This window comes from Hippoglossus hippoglossus, chromosome 14 (genome assembly GCF_009819705.1).
Source record: "Hippoglossus hippoglossus isolate fHipHip1 chromosome 14, fHipHip1.pri, whole genome shotgun sequence".
NCBI classification, from domain to species: Eukaryota; Metazoa; Chordata; class Actinopteri; order Pleuronectiformes; family Pleuronectidae; genus Hippoglossus; species Hippoglossus hippoglossus.
The window spans coordinates 16969672-16984542 of NC_047164.1; positions in this window are offsets into that span (position 1 = coordinate 16969672).

The window sequence follows — 14871 nt, forward strand, 5'->3', positions numbered from 1 at the left end:
TTTATATGATCGGCTGAAAAAATCCACGATCAGACCTCACTACTGCGGCTCCATCCCCTGATTGCTACTGCGCAGATTCTGGCACCAATTGCGCAAGATGGCGGCGTTCGCGTTCAGGATATTTTGGCTTCATTTCAGGGTAGTGGGAGGAAATGAAGATGCGTCTTTAAGTACAGTCTATAGGTTTGATCCATCATTTATATCATCTATGATCCAGACATCAGTTTGGGTTAATATTACATATTATATTATTGATACGGAGGTAAAAACAGAAAACAATTATCTATTGTGTTTTAACAACCACAAATTTTACAGGACATCATGTGCCCACGACGACCAGAATCCTCCATCGAGTATATTTCTCCTGACCAGATCTGCCACAGCTGAAAGGCACCATTTCTTAGCAAGAGCTTGTTCTTTTAACCTCCCGCCGCAATATTCACGCCTGAAAGAAATGTCTCCCTTCTACAAGCGATACTCTTTGACATCGCCACGTCTTTCACACAGTTGATTCTCGGGAAGCGGTTACATTTCGATGTGGAGGGAGATGAGTGGGAAACAATAGTTAAGAGGGGATTCCTCTCCAGGAGTATTTGGATTCTCATCAAAGTGCTCTCTCCTATAGTTAGAGCCGCGACTCCAGTCAGTCAGCACTTTGTGTGCCACACGGCAGAAACTGTCGAGGGCATGCGGGGGGACAGAAAAGTGAGTACAATGGACAAAGGCATGTGTGGCACCTCATATCCATTTCCCTTTCTTCCTTGCAGCTATTATTGTATGAAAGTGCTGTCGACAGCTTTTGCACTGCACTGTGCCTCCTCAAACAATAGGAAACATACCTGCTTTTTTTTGCACGGCGAAATAGCGATGCCTGCAAAAATAAATGATCCATATCAGCAAGTCGCAGGGAAGGAGACACCCTCAGATCTAAAACTGACTTTTATCACTCACCCTGCTGTATCATAAATAACACCAGATACAGTTTGTAGTCAGGTCCTTTGCTTTGCTTAATAATTTACTATTTTGACCTACCTATGTTTTATAAATTAGAAATTAAAAAAATCACATCTTATGTATTACATTTTGACCTGGAAATTAGACAGTGGTGCAGAAACGCTACATTAGAATTGTCAGATAACATATGTACTGTATATAACACATCTAAAATGATTATCAGATGTGTTGTATAATTTACTAGCATGAAAATAAAAGGACCGCATTGCATTGTTGGTATTCTAGTAATGTTTCTTGCATGATGAACAGTTTAAGGCTTACAGCTTAGTTTCATACAATTCTTCTGCCGATGTATTTATTCATGTATTTATTACCTCCACCAAGGAGATTATGTGTTTGGTGTTTGCTCGTTAGTTGAATTATTTGTCTTTAAGCAAGATTATGCAAAACCTACTGGACAGATTTCCTCAAAATCCTCGATGGAAGGACGTGTTATTGATCGAGAGCTCTGGAATGTTGGGATGGATGCCAGAATGTTTTCAACTTTCTTTCACATTGTGAGAGAGGAAACTTCTTCTTAATTTTTCAGAGAATAATTCACGGATCTTGATGCCAAAAACAACATATTTAGGAGACTTATATTTATGAGTGTGTACAATTTGGTGCAGATCCAGTGAATTTATACGTGGTTTCATAAGGAGACTGTTGGGCCTGGGTCAGGGTATGAATTCTCCTGAGTGCCATTATAGTTTTTTTATATATTAAAATTGAAATGTTGGTATTGTAGTAAAGTTTTTTGCATAGTGTATGGTTTTAGACCTGAAGCTAATGATTATACATGTATTTATTCATGTATGTTTTTATTTTAGCAATAATTTACTGAATAAAATGTAACAACAAAAGACAAAATGTGCATCAGAATCTCGTGACATCTTTAAACAGCTCGTTCAGTCACTTCAAAAGTACCAAAATCACAGACACTACAATGATTATTGTTTTGTTTTTTTTAAGCAGCAAAAGTTCAGCGTTGAGAAGCGAGAACAAATTACACATGAAATGTCTTTAACGATTTTCGACAAGTGACCAACCGATCCAGGTCGATTTGTATGAGCATATGTACAATAGTAGTATATGTGCAGTAGTAGCATTCCTATATAATTGCAAATATCCGTGAGATTACAAAGGCCATGGGATTTCATGGCTGTCTGCTTGCCAACCTGACCTGGTGTTGCTCCGATATAACCGAACCGCCTCTAAGTACACTGAAGGACGAGATCATTCTCCCGAGCTACGTCATCTGTTCCTGGAGTACTCCTCTAAAACCCTTATTATTCGTCATGATTCTCTCATCCTGCTTTCCATAATACAAGGCAAGTAGTGGATTTACTGTGTACAGCTGCCCTGGATCTTTGAACCCAGATGGTTGGAAACGGCTTCATCCGTCCTCTTGTCCCCGGTTTACATTGCAGCCCAGATTGCGGAGGATTAAGAGATTTGCCATGTGGCCTTCTTTTCAGCTTTTAAGGTTTGTGTCTTATGTTGGAAAATATTCCTGACTCTCTAATGTTGGAATGAAGATAATGTCATTCCAGACTTGTTATTTTTTTTGTGAAATGATAACATGGTGTCTGTATTTCTTCCTCAACCCCAAACTAAGACAGTGCTTAATACAGTAAACTGGCCACCATGCATTCTCAGTGGTTATCGGTTGCCAAGATGTAAACGGCTGTCTGAGGCCTTGAGATTCACCTCCAGCCTAATCACACCATTAATGTTTCCCCCCCTGTGCAAATGTGCCTGTTGATGGGCTGTCTAATGTGAGAGCTGTGGCCAGGCCTGGAAGAAGTCATCCACTTGCCTCATTTTGTCCGCTTCATTGCACCGTGGGAAATATTTCATGAGGTCTAAGTGACTAAAACACACAGTGAGCATTTTTTATCAGATCTTTACATTTTAATACGGTGGAGATATTTTAAAGTTTGAAGTTTGAGGAAAGAAACTTGCGCTCTGCAAACTCATAGCCGTACGCTGTTGGTAGGTATATATATATATAAATATGACAAAATAGAGATCATACACAGTATTATACAACATTAGCAGTAATGATATTCAGCCTTATTAAACCTTCTGTAGTGCTTATGTGGTGCATGGGAAATCACTGCTTAATAACTTCAACTCAGCTTTTCAACATAGGAGTCGTCTCCAGCAAATGGCAGATTGTTATTGCATTCATTCTATGAAGCGTTATTACAAATTTGGCGAAGACGTTTAAAAGTAATATTGAACAAACAGCTCGAAAAGTCAACACAATATAATTATATCGTAGTTACACTATTTTTACTTGTTTTGACTGTATCTGAAGATAGACGACATGATTGCTGGCCAAAAGTGAATCCTTGATCGCCCCCTGGTGGCCAGCTACAGTTTAGGTCATAAATCGCGCCTCCTCCATGTTAGTGGAGGGGAGATGTTCCAAAGTTAAATCCACATTATATATTGTTTTTCTGTTATATTCTGTTATTTAGTTCACATCACACAGATTTATGTTCAAGTGAAAATAGTTTCTATGGGCTCCATCCCTAGTTAACAACTGCACAGACTCTGGCCTCGTAAATGCAAGATGGTGGCGTTTGTGCCCAGGATATTTTGGCTTCATCTCTGGAGAGTGTAAAGTCGTACACACAGGTCGTCCTTCTTTATACACAGTCTAAGGGTTTGACCAATAATTTCAACTATAGTTGTCTATTTACAACTATAGTTTTGCCAGATATTGATTTGGGGATTTCCATTGTGTGCCAGCAGCCCCAAATTTCATAATAAATCATTTTCCCACAATGACCAGAATCATCCTGCAAGTACATTTCATGCACTCTTGAACTTGACGCATCGGGAGTCATAATTTTGAACGACATAACCCAACTCAATTAAATACTTCCATTTGCAGCAACATAAAAATATTCAGGCTTTAAACAGTTTCGAAAATGCCTGTTTAAAACTCTGTGTGTTGCTCACTCTACGCGCAGCGATCTATTCATGTTCATGAATTCATAAATTCATGTTTAATTGGAGATGTCTGTGTGGAGCCACAATATTTATTCGAGTGCTTTTCCTTTATCCTTGAATTTTGTTTGAACTCATGTCAATTGAATTTAATTGTCCTGCATTTGGCTCGATACAACCAGATAGAATCTCCAAGGAAAAACCTGGTTCATACACTAAAGTTTTGCTTTGTCATGTGCAGCACAGTTGTTTTCTGCCTGTGTTATATTAAGTTGCAACATTTTTTTTTTTTACAGGTGTAAAGTGTTTGTGTACTGCACACACAGCGTAGGAAGGAGGTCAGAGATAGTAGGTGTAGGAAATGTGTGACTTTGGTGCTAGAGACTGGAGCGTGCATCCAGCATGTGTTGAGAATAAAGCAGCACAAAAACACTGTGGTTGAGGTTAGAAATGACTGTAGGATCAGAAGATAGATTTAAGTCAAATACACATCCGCATTTTCTTTACCTTGTGCTTACCTAAAAGGTGTGACCACTTCAACATAGCCACGGTCACGCTCTAATGCTGCGAGCGACTGTTGTGGCACAGACTGCGTTGTCAGGGAACATTCCTGCAAATACGTTGTGCACCTCGGGCAGATAGAGTCATTAGAAAAAACATTCCCTCATTCTGTTTATGACGCAAATATAATCCAGGTGGCATTATGTTTCAGTCAAAAACATTTGCTGATTCATATTAGCAGTATATAAGCACAATTTGACTTGTGGTTACCGTGTGCTGCCTCTTGGGGCATTGATGTCTTGTTGGTAAGCACGAGATTTGACATTTAGCAACTTCAACTTTTCATCACATTAATTCTTTCCTCGGGGGACAGAGGTTGGTCGCTGCAGCCTTGGCCTGACGACCCTATTCGCTGACCTCATCACCTTGGGAAAAGAAATGCATTGACGCGCTCCTTCATCACAGACCGCTACGATGGTTGAAGCGAGAAAAAACGGCATGTGGATGCAGCGTCAGGCAAGAAATGCTGAAAAGAGTCCAGTAATGGCTTGCATTGTATTGCACAATATGGCACTGGTACATATACTGCCCTATCCGCATGCCAATTCACCCAGCAAAAATAGAATGAATTCATGTGCATCATCATGCATTTCTAACTACAGTTGCTTTATAGGAGATAAAGCTATTTTCTCTTTTTTTTTTTTTGCACGGGAGAGGGACCAGAAGTGAGAGGAAGCCCGCAGGCCCTTCACGTTTAAGTGGCAATCAGGCAGCTTGGGCGAAGCATAAGCGTTAAAGCAAAACCACAGATCACTGGCTAATTTCACCCTTGATCCCCCCAAATGACTCTTTGACCTATTATAGATCCGCTGCCAGGGACACAGACTGCCACTGAATTGAAATGACAGCGACATAAAACTGGGCTGTATCTCGTTTATTGCCGAAGGAAAGCGCCATGAGAGCAGTTGTACACGTTTTAACTAAGGACTAAAATGCTAAAAAAAAAAAGAAGGGTTCAGCAGATTCACACGAGAAAAGTGAGCAAAAGTTTGCTTTGCTTAACTAAAAACAAAAAAGAAGAAAAGAAGAGGAAAACACATGTTTTGCAGGTGATTCAGGCCGCGGTGGCAGCTGTAGCTCGACTCTCACATGTGGCACTTCAGAGTTTTTAGGTCTACTGAGGTTTCAAAATGACTTCTGCTTGTTTCCACTTTCATCTTTTTCAATTAACTCTGGAGCTAAAGAGGTCAAGGAAACTGTGCTGCTATCTACTTATCATTGTTTTTTTGTTTTTTTTGAAACTTCACTCCTCTGCGCAAAATAATATGAGCTTTTGTTTTCTGATTGCAGAGACTCGACTCCTGCCCTCAGAGTGAATCACAGAGATTTCTCTTTGCTCTGCCACAGAACCCAAAATATACTAATGGCTCAGCGCCACGACCTGTCGACAGCTAAATTATCTTCATCCGCGTTGAAGAGCATGTGCGGGTCTACATTCATTTGATTTATTTCATGTATTTGGCCGTGACGTGTTACTGTGACATTTTCATTTTTTTTTTTTTTTTTTTTTTGATACCGGCAATATTTTTATTCTGACTAGAGATGTGCACACACAAAAAGAAAAGAAAAGAAAAAAACTTTTTAATCTAATGCCCATAAGTCTCCACACATAACCAACCATGTCAAAACCATCTCGTTCTGTCTCCATGTTTTGTTCCATTCCTGGAATCTATTTTCAGGCTGAACACAACAAGCACTATGGCTGTTTTAACATGTTTGAAATGGCTCATTCAAATAACTGCAAAATAATTACTGCATGATAAAAATAATAGTAATAATAATAAATATATATTTTATTAGGTAATAAGGATCCAGTCCCAGGAACACTCACCATCAAATACCAACCAGCAATAAGTTCTATTGCATAAATACAATCTTAAATAAAAATCTTAAATATAGCCTCCTTACATGTTTGACAATTTATAAAAAATACTATCCACTCTCCTGAAATGTATTTTACACACAAAGTTTGATTTCCATATAAAAAAAGAAATGAAAACATCACTTTCTGCAATATTTAATTTCCCCCGGATGCCATGAATATACAATTTTTTTAATTTCAAAAGATTACCATATTTTCAGGAGTTATTATGTTTACACTTTGCATCATATCAGGCTTTGCGATTGGTTTCCAAATGAGTTGCCATGTTATCAAACCAGTTTGTACGCGAACACGTTAAATTCAGATTAAAGCGAGCACGGGAGTAAACGCTCTCCACTCAGTGGCTGGATGTGAAAGCTGCCTTCTCTTTTTAAGCTCTGCACATGCATCATTCTGCCCAGTGAAGGTCAAACATTCAAGTGTAGCAAAACGCACACTGTTTTGAGAGGAGAGAGACTTCAGATGATAAGGTTGGCATTTTCCTTTATGTTTACTGTCAACAACCCAATGAAAAGACCACAAACCAACAAAATAAGTCAGGAAACACAACTTTCTCACCCTGTTGTCGGGCTCTCAGCCTCCAGCCTCAGTAATTCCTTAAAACAGCCGGGCACTATTCCATTAGAATATGCACATGAAACTCGAGGAAATTGTGCATTCGTGAATAATTTCATGTAGATCCTAATTAATACACTTGGCGCCTGTGTGAGTGTTTGCAGCAGCACAGCGGTGAACGTTGGACTGAGTCAAAATACATAACAGGGTCCTCGCTCACCATAATGTAATAGTAGGTAACTGGGAAAAATATCTCCTGCCCTCTGCCTGACCTCCTGGTTAATTGAACTACTTAAAAAAACAAAACCAAATACAGTCTCTAAAGAAATTAAAACATGAAGAAAATTACCCTAACAAAGATTTCAGCACAAACTTCCGCCACCCCTGTCAGAGAGATGCTGCCTTTTGCAACTTCAAGTGGAGACATCAACCACAGTGAGCATTTTTACGAGCAGAACCTTGTTAATTATGTTAATAACATGCAGTATAGTTATTGTACATAGTAATATCTGCACCTTGACAAACAATGTTAGTTTTATAATGGTGGCAACATTATGTAATCATTCTAAATCAGTCACAAATCAGCTGTTCCATAGACTACTTGCAAGATGAGAGAGTAATTGTCCCATTTCCATGTGTGGATGGAGGAAGGAGTCTTGGACTCAAAATGCAAAGCAATGTCGTCGCTGTATTCTTTTGGTCTGGATTCGGCATCTGCATCAGGAATTAGGCGACAATGTGTAAATACTATCGGCTCATTTTTGGGAGAGTTGTGTTATGTCACTGTTTATTGCACACAAGGTTTATACTCTGCTGGACGGGCCAATTAAAAAAAAAAAAGATGCTTCCACTAGGTTTTTAGACATGGGAAATCTAGTTCAGGTAAATAACTGTTACTCTCTTAAAAATCCTAACTTGATTAAAAAAATAAAATAAATCTAAAGAAAGAAGCCCTTCATTTAATCAAATCTGAACTACCATCATAAGGTGCAATGCAACTTCAATGCTGGAATTTTTTTTTTGTTGCTTTAATTTAATAAATCTCACTGTATATTGTCGGAAAGCTGATGAAATTAGAAGATGATGAAGAAGAAGAAAAAAAAAGGTGGAAAAGGAAAAAGACTTCAGCAGGACATCATCAAATTAAAGCAGCAGAAATGTAGGACATTCATTACCGCAGTGCGCTGCTGGAATATGACTTTGATGTGTATATGATGTGCGAGTAGAAAGGGAAAGGAGAAGTGACACTGGAAGGGTAACCGCCCTGATAACAGAGCTGAAATCCTGTTGAGGGAGCCATCACTTTTCATATATTCCAATTACATGACTCTCCTGCATGGCCATCATGAATCATAAAACAGATCATGATCCTTTAATGGAGACATTGAATTACTGACAAGTTAGGCTTGGTTGTTTCCTGATCCTGTTATTCTGCGCTCACTGGTGTAAGGAATGGGCTGAAATGATTATTATTTTTTTTAATATTTTTTTTTGCTTTTCACAAATGTGCTATGCGATGGGAAGCGAAGCGGGCGGAATTATGCAACGATTGAAGACGCAACTGCGGGATGAATAACGGGCGATGATGGAAAAATTCTGCCGCTAATGACATGGAAAGAAACTGGGAGCCAGAGGGCATGTCAGCGTCGTGTAAGGGTCAGCGCTGAAGTGTGACTGTTTCCTTTGTGAATGACACACAACCCTGTACAATTACAACTGAATGCATGGGGGAGAAAAAAAAAAGCATTAGGGATTTGTTGTTTGCCTCATCGCTGTGTATGTTGACATCTGTTTATGTTTAGCGGCGGAGTTTTTCGCTGCTTATCATTATCGCCTCACAGCAGCATGAGTCTAAAGGTTGGAATCTCAGTGGTTGTTTGTGTGGGTGTGTGTGTGTTTTCTTTTCTCTCTCCGTCAGTAAGTCGCTCACCATCCGCCCAAGACCCACTATTGAACTGGAGGCTGAGCACAGGTGTGAATATGAGTGTGAATACATTGGTCTATATCTACGTGCCAGCCCTCCAGAGTGTTAAAATGTGCAGATCGATATCGAAGTGTTGATGCGTTAGATCCAGAAGTCTCCTAATGGCTAAAGAAATATCAATGCAGGTATTATTTGGGGGGGGGGGGAGAAGCAGTTAGAGCATTTTGTGGAGTTGAAAACACATCTGATGCTGCAGACAAAATGGAGAGAAAAAAAAAATTTGACATGTTGCCAATTACCGTTCAGGAGAGAAGCGTTTTCTCTCCTCTACCTGCCGGCTAACCAGCTTCTCCTGGACACACACCGCTGCGCAGGGAGAGAGAGAGAGAGAGAGAGAGAGAGAGAGAGAGAGAGAGAGAGAGAGAGAGAGAGATGGCAACGAGATGCAGTGAACCAGGGTTTGTCTGGAAAATATTGATTGTATGTACATTGTCTTCTGTTTTTCCACGCTGGACATCGTCGTGGAAATGTGCATCAATTTCTAAATATTATCATCATATTATTGTTACTCGTATGCAACAGCTAAAAAACTAATCTCACACTTGAAAGTCTGGACCATGGACCAGACAAAGCCAAGGTTTGGTGTCTTTATCATATTGTTTACATTTGATCTGGTTAGTTTTGGTTTCACATAGGTTTTTAGGCAGCGGATGTAAGGTATGATGTTGGCGTGTTGTCAATTTGGCTATTGTATTCACTAAATTCCCATTTGAGAGAAAATAAATATAATATATAAATATTATATCGTTATGTTTTTACTACAAACTAAATTAACATACTTTGAACATTTGTCGAAACTATCCAGAAAAATGTTTCCCCACTGCAAATGAACTGAACCACGGCTCAGTTCAGTCCGGACCAAGACCAATGCTTGTGTCCACTGGTGCAGACTGTGGTCCGACGCACCTTCCTCATCTTCTATTTTAGTTCCAACAAAGAAGGAGTAAAAGCCTCTGAAAAATGTTCTCTTCTTTTGAAGTATAACAGTATAGTATTAAAGGAAGGCTTAATTTTGCTGAGATTAGCGGATTGATAATGAGATTCGTAGTGTTTTTTTTTTTCACTGTTTGCTCCGTTACATGCTGGGACTGAAATAATAGAAAAGAATGGGAAAAATAAACATTTATTCAAAAACTGGACTTATTGAACAACTTAAAGATCTATATAATCTGTCCTTTTATTTTTTTCCAGAAAGACTGATTCAGACGCTGGGGTGAGATCAAACTGAATGGTTCAATTTGTATTTTTTGATAAGGAAGAATTAGTTGATGTTTAGCCTAAATGTGCTAAACGCTGCTTTTTATTGATCATTCCCACCTGCTGTTGCGAGCAGCCATTTACCTCTTACCCATCTTGTGTGAGTCAAAAACCAAGCTCACAGACTTTCTCAACACGTATATAAAAACTTTCTTGAGTTTTATCTCCTTTTTTTTGGAAAGGTCGCATATTCCTTATCTGAGCTGCATAGAAACACACAATCGCTATCTTCAGCGGAAAAGGACATCCTTATATCATGGCGCTTCTGTTTTTGGTGTTGGACCCACCGCCTGCAGCGTGTCCTTTTCGTTAAACGTAGCTCTCCGGCTCTGTCGTTTTTGACTGAGTGATGCACTTTCATGAATCATGTGGTCAGATGTTTAAACTGAAGCACGAACATTTTGTCATCCTGACATCTGCATCCAAGCATGCCGACGCCACGGTGTAGAAAACTTTGCCTCGGAGTGAAAACGGGGGGGGGGGGGGGGGATTCGGAGCTGGACCATTGGTTGCAGTTATACGAAAACAAGACAGTGATCCAAAACGTGTTTGAATGGCTGGAGGTGTCCAGGTACCTTGCTCTGCCATTGTCTGCCATTTGGATGTGGAGCACGCGTCTTCAGCCTATTCCACTCGAGTCTGTGCGAGCTGTCACAGAGTCGTTCACATTTTAAGGGCCTTCCAGTGCAGATTTTTGGAGGCTACATTGGTGTGAAAGGCAGAATAAGAGTCATTGTGCTGTTTCTTACCCTACAGCAGATATGTACAGCTCTCCGTGGCGGAGGACATGCCGCCGATAAATACTTGCTAGTCCTCTTTGGAGTGGCTGACTCCTGTAAAGTTCACACACAGTTTTTTTTTGTTTAAGGAGCTGAAAGACTCTTTTGATGAGGAGTCACTTCACTTTACAACTGCCTTCAACTCTTAACAAGCGAGTTTGACTGTGGATGCCATAAACCTGCACGGCGAGGATCTTAGTGGTACAAGTGATGGGAGCATAAAGGAAATGATAAAACCAGAGCTGATGGAGATACTTAGGAGGACTCCTTAAAATCAGGGGAGCTCTTAGTTTTGGTTCTGGATGAGTCTGAGACACCGTGTTGCCTTGATTTCTGGGATACTATTGTAACAGTGGCGCTTCACTATGCAGCCGTACATCTTGACCAAACAAAGAGCATCCCACACACCACCTCACTCTGTTCTTAGCATTGTCATTAGTGGGGTCCTGGAAAGGATAGATCGATTTTCAATGTTTCACATGAAAGATTTTCTGTTTATTTCCCTTTTGATTGAATCAAAGAATAGAATCGAAGGAGGTCTACAATCAGATTTTCAACAGAAGGCTGCATTACAGGAAATGACAAGGAAGAACATCTACCCATCCTCAACCTTGGTGGGGTGATGTCATTCCCACAGAGGCGAACCATCACGTGCATGCTGAAGCACAAGCAGAAAGCAGGACGTCAGCAGCCAGTGGGCGACCTGTTGCTGCAGTGAAGTAAGTAACAGTGGACCACCATGGCGAATCCCGAAGAAGAATCAAACAGTGTTGAAAAGGACAATTATCAAAGGACTGTTTGGTGATTTTTTTTACCTATGATTCAGATTCTCAAGGAAAGGAGACACTCTAACAAGCAGATTTGTAAAATTTGTAGACATTAGCATCGACCACAGGAGGGAAGACCACAAATTTAGCTCGATGGTTGAAGGACGAACACTCCGATCATTTCAGGGAATTTAAAAAGAGAGTGTTGTGTTGACGGAATTTAAAAAGTCAAGTTGATTATGATTCTATGATGAGATGCAGACCAGTTTAGAAACTTTCCCGCTGAGCAAACGTCTGTAACTTTAGCAGATATTCTTTACTTTAACTATCATTAATGTGACCTTTTTATCACAGCTAACGTTAGCTCAGTCTAGTCTCAGTGTTTCTGTTTGTAAGTCTGGGGTAAGGGGTCGATGTAGTAAAACTTTTTACGTCTCATCTGTGAATGTGAACGGAATAAAGTAACTCAATCTTACAATTATATTTGTCGAACACTTGGACGCAAAGGAAGTTCGAGGCATTAGTTCACACACACTGACAGAGACAGACATTCTGTGATGGACAGACTTTATTGATCTCAAACTGAGAAATTCCTGAAATACTAATAACAGGATTTTAAGAATAGTATCACAAATATTGTTATGTTTTCAGTGATTTTTGTTTCGAATTTTTGTAGAATTTTAGCATCGTTACAAACCTAGTCCTTAGTCAGTAATAGAATGAGTAAAAGCACCAAGTTGCAGTAAGTGATTCAATTGTCAATCTAATGCTGTAAACCATCTTTACCTACGTCTTAGCAAACATTTTTCCACAGTTAGAACAAAAAGCATATCTCCAAAAGAGCTAGTATTCGTCTGACAACTGTATAAGCTTCTGAATTATTTAGCCACCAGAATAGTAATAGCATAAGACCACAATGGGGAAAAGGACACACTCAGACTAAAACACACACACTCTTCCCCCGATGTCAGGAGACATAAATCAATCAGAAAGTGTGTTTTTCTGGGATGCTGCCCGATCTGATTCCACACCAGCTGCTGGTGTGTCATCCCTGCTACACTTCCTGAATTTGTTTCTCCTTACAGCGTGCCGGAGTGGAGATAACTGTGTGGAGACGGTATATATTAGCCATTTTGAATAGGGAAATCCGTTATGCACCACTGGCAGTGTAAGACATGCGGTCAGCAAAAAGTGTCATAAAATCTCCCAGATATACTGTCAGGGTCACACAGCCACTGGGAAAAACCCTGTGTGTGTGTTATTTTTCTTTTTACTTTTAGAGCCAGCTCACCCAAGAGGGGGGAAATCAGCACCACTGTGCATTTGATGGATGTGAGACTTGTGTTTGTCGAGCAATCTAAATCTTTTACTTTTCTTTTTTTTCAAACTTGTATTTCTGCCATAAAGCCTCACGTGCCCTGGAAGTAATCCTAGCCTTTCAAATAGCGCCGAGAGATGCTTCGGTAAAAGCATCGCTGAGAGGAAACAAGGTGTTCTTGGGTGACAGCACTCACCGTTGTCTGGCAGGAGAGCGGGGGTGCACTCACATCACGACGAACAAGTCTAAAAAAATAAAAATCAATAGGATCGTTCTATTGTGATTTCATTGGGAAAACGTTAACTGATCAAACGCTGAAATACAGCTGATCATTGCGCAGGAACGGAGTCACACTAAGTACAAATTTGAAAGTCTGTGGTGTGTGCGTAATTCCTTAAATATTCCTTTTATGCATTCCAGAGACCTTATATGGGTTCACTGAGGAAAACCGCACTCGACGTTCACTCAATGTTTGGAGAGAGAGAGGAGGCGGGTACAAGCTGTTTGACAGAAGCATGTAATATTTCGCAATTTACCTGTCAGCTGTCAGAGCTTTAGTCGGCATCAGGGCGGCTGCCAGCAAACATGCAGGTGCCACTTTTTCTCACTGACGCCAGCTGACATTTCACTTGAAGCAATCTCTTGCACCGTAACCTATACTGAGTAATAAATAAAGCATGTTTTATGTATTGTTATTCCGACACATGTGTAGCTGTACATACGATCACTTAAACTGCACAGTTGAAGTAGAATTAATGTGGGAATACCCTGATCCGTTTGCTGTTATATCTCAGCTCACAGTGTGAATAAATACAAAAAAAACGGCTGTGTGTATGGCATCAGCGTGACAGGAAATAACCAGTGTCAGACCAAGGTCCAAGCCTTTACTCAGAATATGTAAAAGCATTTGTTTTTGCATTTGTACATACAGTAGCTGCACAGGGACCCAGCCTGTCCCTGTTGGCTGTCCCTAGGTCAAGGCTGTAAATATTTCCATTACAACACTCAGTCTTATAGAGTTCAAGTGTGATGTTCCTGATCCCCCCCCCTATCTCTCTCTCTTTTCTATTCCCTCTTTGCCACCCACCTCTCTTCCCCATTTTTCTCTGCTCAACCCAACCAGTCGAGGCAGATTTGGTTTCTCCCAGTTATGAAGGGAGTTTTTTTCTCTCCACAGTCGCCAAAGTTCTTGCTCATTGTGGGAACTGTTGGGTTTTCTCTATAAACTTAAGGTCTTGACCTTGTTATATCATGATTTGGCTCTTCAATTGGACCGAACAGAATATCTCTTATTACAATCAAATCTTAACTTTGCCATGGACTTTTGTCTGAAGCACTTTGTAACCTGGTTTAGACAAGTTCTATTATTATTATAACCTGCAACTTTTTAAAGCAGCTACTGTATGTTTGACATCTGTGAGCACACACACACACACACAGAACTTTAGCCTTGAATCAACGTTATTATGCATCTTTCAGCTGAGGTCTATTGAGGCTGGTAGGGAAACTGTATTATATGTAGAAAAACTATGGTTAATTAAATGTTAATTGCATGTGTTTACAGGACCTTTAAGCTGTTGTTGTGGCAACTTAGAAAACGTACATGAATAACATTAACGTGCAAGGTTATGTATAAGAGACTACATATGATATTATGGTGCATGCTCCAATATGACAAAATATGTAGATTCATGTGTAACTATTTTTCACTCTCAAAGGCAAACTCTAATTCCTTTAAGTGGTATATAGAGCAATGGAAACATGGAATCATTAAACACCGTTTCTGACTGAATTAACAAAGAAATTAACATTTA